General features: G+C 43.3%; 1 pseudogene; it reads right to left on the bottom strand.

Moving 5' to 3' along the window:
• Positions 1-2,002: 2,002 nt before the first annotated feature.
• On the bottom strand, positions 2,003-5,697 carry LOC118635525 (annotated as a pseudogene).
• Between the last annotated feature and the right edge of the window lie 696 nt (positions 5,698-6,393).

Genomic DNA, 6,393 nt, shown 5'->3' with positions numbered 1-6,393 from the left:
TATCCTGCTACTTTACTGAATTCATGTATCAGTTCTAGTAGTTTTTTGGTGGAATTTTTCGGGTTCTCTATATGCAGTATCTCTATCTGCAAATAATGACATTTGTACTTCTTCCTTTCCAACTTTGATGTCTTTTATTTCTTCTTCTTGTCTGATTGCTTTGGCTAGGACTTGCAGTACTATATTGACTAAGAGAGGTGAAAGTAGACATCCCTGTCTTGTTCCTGATCTTAAAGGAAACACTTTAGATTCCCTACACACACACACTGAATATGATATTAGCTTTTTGCTTGTCATATATGGCCTTTATTACATTGATATATGTTCCCTCAATTCCTACTTTGCTGAGAGTTTTTATCATAAATGGGTGCTGGATTTTACCAAATGCTTTTTCTGCATCTGTTGATATGATCATGTTATTTTTTTTTATCCTTCATTTTGTTTATGTGGTGTATCATGTTAATTGGTTTGCGGATATTGAACCAACCTTGCATCCCAGGAATAAAGCCTGCTTGATCACGGTGTATGATCTTTTTAATGTATTGCTGGATCTGGTTGGCTAATATTTTGTTGAGGATTTTTGCATTTGTGTTCATCAGAGATACTAGCCTAGAATTTTCCTTTCTTTTTTTAAAATGTTAAATCCTCACCCAAGGATATTTTTTTATTTATCTTCAGATAGAGTGGGAGCGAGGGGGGGTGGAGAGAGAGAGGAAACATCGATGTGAGAGAGACACATCGACTGGCTGCCTCCTGCGCGACCCCTACAGGAGCCGAGGACCAAACCACAACCAAGGTACGTGCCCGTGACTGGAATCAAACCCGAGACTCTTTGGTCCATGGGCTGAGGCTCCAACCACTGAGGCAAAACGGCCAGGACTAATTTTCTTTCTTTGTAGTGCCTTTATCCAGTTTTGTAATTAGGATAATGCTGGCCTGGGAGTCGTCCCTCGTCTTGAATTTTTTGGAATGGTTTGAAAAGGATAGGTGTTAGTTCTTCTTTGAATGTTTAATAAAATTCACCTGTCAGACATTCATAGCTTTTAAACTGTCTGTCACAGTCCTCATTCAAGTTGCCAATGACATTTTGGGAAAAAATAAACTATTCTGGACACAGAACCGAATCATTAGTTTTTCTTTCTATTCTTTTTGTTTTATTTTTTATTTTTATTTCTATTTCATTCTTTTCATTTTCCCAACCAGGCCCCACAGTTGAACAAAAACAATCTTACCCATCTCCCTTTCTTCCCACCCCATCCCTCTGCCCCCCAAATAATACATCAGTAATAGCCAAAAACTACACACGTGCTATGCTATAAAAATACAGAGTTAACGCTGTTGGGAAGAAGGCTGTGTGTTGTGGAAATGCTCTTCGGAGATCTGCAGTGTCTTTTTGCTCTCCCACACACCCGTTCTGCAAGTTTTGTCCTTTATCAAAGGCCCTTTGCTCTTAGCAACGTGCAGAATGGGTTGCCTTAAAACACGTATCCTCCTTCCCGTCACCGGGACGGGGAGACAGCCTGGAACAGCTTTAAAACACTAGGGCTGCTGCTGTTGGGCACCAAAACTATACTGGCTCTTTAAAGGACGTCTTTTTTTTTTTTATCCTCACCTGAAGACATTTTTCCATTTTTTGTTCAGATAGAGTGGGAGGGAGAGAGAGAAACATCGACGTGAAAGGGACACATCAAGTGGCTGCCTCCCACACGACCCAGCCAGGGCCGGGGACAAACTGCAACCGAGGTACATGCCCTTAGCGGGAACCGAACCCGGGTCTCTCTGGACCGCAGGCCAACGCTCCAACCGCTGAGACAAGCTGGCCAGGGCCATCTTTTATTTTTTTTAATTGATTCACTTTAGAGAGAGACAAGTAGAGAGAGAGAGATAGAAACATCGATTGACTGCCTCCTGCACGCCCCTGACTGGGAATTGAACCAGGATATCAGTCCATGGAATGATGCTCAATCCACTGAGCCACACCAGCCGGGTCACCTTTACGATGTCAAGACAAATAAAAGTACTCTCCCCACTTACAACCCTCAGATGTGACAGGGGCTGGTACTCTGGAGAGTTTATTGCTGTCATCTTTTTTGTCATCATCCTCCAAGGGGCTGAAATGCCACATCAGTTGTTCCTCATAGAAGGATATAACAGCCTGGGGGCACTTGACATTGGCTCGCTTGGCAAGGCCCAGGTCAGCCTCATCAGAATTTTTTCATTCATCAGGAACATGAGTTCCCTGCTGGAGCCCGTAGCTCCAACAATCCGCTCTGGCTCCAAACGTGGGGCAAAGCCCTGTGGCTTTTCTGACTCTTCTTTCCTCTTCTTTGGTTTGCTCTGCTCTCCTGTAGCTTCAGAATCAGAGTCAGCTTTGTGCTGGCCTCCCTCTGATGTGTCTGCCTCGTGTGCTGTTTTCTGCACCTGTAGAAACTCAGCCATGTTTGGGGCACAATCCCGGTTCTCTTCCTGCTCCCACACGTCCTCGTCTGAGAACCCCTACCTCTTGAGGGGGTACTCCATCCACTTTGCCCTTTACCACTTGACAGTCCAGAACTTTTCCCGCCACATAGTCCTCTTCCTCCTCCTCTAACACCTCTTCCACTTTCTCCTTGTTTTGTTCTTTCCCCGTAGTGCCCACCAGCTTTGGGGACACTGCTCCCCAGTCAGCCCCTCTCCCTGGGAGGAAACAGCAGACCGCGGTGGACACTCTCCATTGTCGATAACACCTGCCTGTCTAGTCCTCCATGGAGGGTAGAGCTAAGTGATGGAGAAAGAGATAGGATGCTACATGCCTTTTATTATTCCCACAAGTAGGGCCAACTTGTCATCTTTAAATGGACTTATTTGCATATAAAGAAAAGAGCCTTAGGCCCTGGCCGGTTTGGCTCAGTGGTTAGAGCGTCGACCTGTGGTCCAGAGAGACCCGGGTTCGGTTCCCGCTAAGGGCACATACCTCGGTTGCAGTTTGTCCCCGGCCCTGGTTGGTCGTGCGGGTGGCAGCCACTCGATGTGTCCCTTCACATCGATGTTTCTCTCTCTCTCTCTGTTCCTCTCTCTCCCTCCCACTCTATCTGTACAAAAAATGGGAAAATATCCTGTCAGGAGGAGTCCTATGGTTTACCCGGTTTGGACTAGTGAGAATTTTTTTTTTGGTGGGATTTTTTAAATGTTGAGATGTGAGTGGTAGATTTGTGGTAATACTGGATCCAGGAAGCTTACAGTGAAAAAGAGTATGAACTTAACCTGAAAAATATTTCTCTGTTCTGGAAATCTCTTGGTGACATTTGGATTAATCAAGCATAATTAAATGTAGTTAGATTTTTGTCAGATCGTAGTTCAAAATAATATTCATCTTTGGAGAGGCTAATATATTCTGTAGAAATTTTATTAAGCACTTTAGTTAAGCAGACACTAAGAACAAAATCAGCCTCAGGAAGGTTAATTACTAAAAAAGCACAAAGTGTAGCAGAGTATGTAAATCATTTAAATTTTGAATACCATGGCTTGAGCTTTAATTTACATGGAGGGGTATTTTAGATCTGTTTTCATATTATTTTTTCCAAAAGTATAGAATTGCAGTTGCGTTCTTCAGAAGTTCTAAGTCTTTTAGGATTTCATCAAGTTTGCTGAATTTTTCACGTTATATATTCCAAAAGTGAAGAATTACAGCTGTAGTCTTTAAATGGCAACTAATCATTTTAGAATTCCACCAAGTTTGTTTCAATTGTAAGAACTCTGTTTTGGTTTCTGTACCTTTAAGAAAGTGATCTTTTAAGAAAAGCACTAGGAGAGAGAACGTGTATAAAAGAGAATGTATGTAAAAGCATCCCTCCATGCCTGGCCTTACAATAAAGGAAATGAAATTTTTAAAGAAAGGTAAAACATAAAAGAGTTTAGACTATAATCATAAATCTTTATTTTTAGCATTTTCTTTAAAGGGAAAAGTAAAGAGATCAAATTGGTTTTATATGTTATATTTTTTTGTACTTGAAGAATTACATTTTCACTACCCTTGCATGTCTCAGGGAATATAGCCTTTGATAAGAATCCCCGTGGAAATTTCTGAAACTCTATTATTATGTGTGCGGATTTGATAGTTCTTGTCTACATTTCCAGAGTTAGTGTTTTGAAAGTGTTGAAACTTGAGCCTCGCCTTCATCACCACTCAGATTCGATGGACTTTAGTCTGTTTCCATGAGAAATGACACCTAAACGTCCTTCATTTAGTAGATATAAAAGATCTTTCTCACGCGCGTCTGAGATTTTCATAGGCAGAAAAACCCTGCAATTCGATTTTCTTCGGTAATTTTGCTTCTTGGCTTTTCAGTGAGGATTCTGTTTTCCTTTGGAATTGAACCCTTTTGGGATAATAACATTTTACTTCCAAGAACATTCTATTAAAGAATCCTAACTTTTGCCCATGTAGAAGTGGCCTGCTCATTTGAATTCTGTGCACTTTTGCCAATGGGAGAAAGCAGCACAGCACACATGTCAAAGGTCATCTGTGCTCTAAGCAATATGTTAGCAAAGCAGAGGAAAGTCTGGCCCGGGCACTCTGGTTTTGCAGTTCCTCAGTTCATCTTTGCCTTCCAGAGCGGTTGAAAATGGCAACCATAGAATGGAAAGCATCCTCATAACTACGACTTCGTGTTTTCAAATATTCTTTACCTTGAGATGCTTTTGGAGAGAAATTCAAAAGACTCAACATTCAGTTGTAACTCTGTTTTGGCTCTTCATATATGTTAGGCAGCAAAAAGGCGATTACAAAAGTTCAATCTGGTTGGAAGTCAAAGGCCTTGGCTGTTTACCACCCGTGCTCAATGCAGTGTGACCAGAGGAGTTTGTGTAGGATGAGTATAAATTGTCACATTGTTGTTCGAAATAGATCACGGCATTCCTTAGAAGTCCCATCAATTCTTTTTTTTTTTTTTTTTTATCCTCACCCGAGGATATTTTTCCATTTTTTGTACAGATAGAGTGGGAGGGAGAGGGAGGAAGGGAGAGAGAGAGAAACATCGATGTGAAGGGACACATCGAGTGGCTGCCACCCGCACGACCAACCAGGGCCGGGGACAAACTGCAACCGAAGTACGTGCCCTTAGCGGGAACCGAACCCGGGTCTCTCCGGACCGCAGGCCGACGCTCTAACCGCTGAGCCAAACTGGCCAGGGCAATTCTTTATGTCATTTGAATGTTTATGACCATGGGAAACCTCCATCTGGGTTTTAAAAGGCACTATATTTACATTAAGAACTGGCTTATGCCTTCATCTAAAAAACTGCTGAGGTTACTGTTCCACATATTTCACTAGGACAAGTGTTTTAGAATAATTACAGGGAAAGTCTAGAGCTGCAGGTATCTGAACCCGCTGGCGACAGCCCCCCAGTGAAGAGGGACCAGGCCGAGTCGCAGGCTTCGAAACCTGGCTTGCTGAGCGCTGGCTGGAGGCGGATTTTGCCTGGCTGTCGTGACCAGCATAAAGGGTGACATAGAAAGGACTCGCCAAGACCCTCTGTCTGCTCCCCTTTTCTCTAGCTGCTCTTGGAGCTCTTCGGGGGCAAGCATCCCATCAAATCCTTTCGTTTCCTGCTTCTCACTTTGTCCGGTTCCTGTTAGAGCTGGGCGACATGTGACTTTGACCAGTAAATTGTGCACATACTTAAAATTCTTTTGTAGACTAGACCCAACGAACTGCATCTTGACGGAGTAGTCAGCCAAGGCAAGGCTGACCTAGCAAATGTCAAGTGCTGAGTATTTCAAACATTTCAGTTGACTCGATTCAGTGTTGGAGGAATGGAGACAGCGCCTCCGCCTTTGTTTCTGTCCTGTTTGCTGACACAGTTGTCTTGCTGTCTCCTCACGCCGCACTGCAGTGGAACGGAATGAAGGCTGCACCCTGATTACAAACCGGAGCCGTGCCTGAGTCCGTTCTGCACATGACTCAGGCCTCGGAAGAATGGAGCAGGCCCCTGGCATCCCGGCTAACCCTAACCTCGGCAGCCTGCTTGCTGTTAGAGTCATTTGAGGTTGTGATCATTTGAGGTTGTGATCATTTGAGGTTGTGATTGCTGCTTCAGGTGTCCACACACTTCACACACCCTCTGTGGCTAAGTTCACATCCTCACAGGGTACACACGTGCTGGCAACTGAAATACTTCCCAGCTTTAGAATACAAGTGACGAATCCTTACGAGATGCTTGAAACCAAATAAGGAAAGTCAAGGTGGGGTACATGCACCGTTGCAAACATATCTAACACTGTTCAAATGTGAAGGTACTTGCCTGGCCGATTTTTCATCATAACTCCTTAGTTCATAAAATCAGAGTCTGAATTGGGAACGAGAATGGATTTGACAAGAGAAGAAGACTAACTTCTGTAGGAAATCCAAGTTCA

This window comes from Molossus molossus, unplaced genomic scaffold, assembly GCF_014108415.1.
Source record: "Molossus molossus isolate mMolMol1 unplaced genomic scaffold, mMolMol1.p scaffold_m16_p_2, whole genome shotgun sequence".
NCBI classification, from domain to species: domain Eukaryota; kingdom Metazoa; phylum Chordata; class Mammalia; order Chiroptera; family Molossidae; genus Molossus; species Molossus molossus.
Note: the sequence above shows the minus strand (reverse complement) of the source record. Positions and strands in the feature narration are given on the sequence as shown.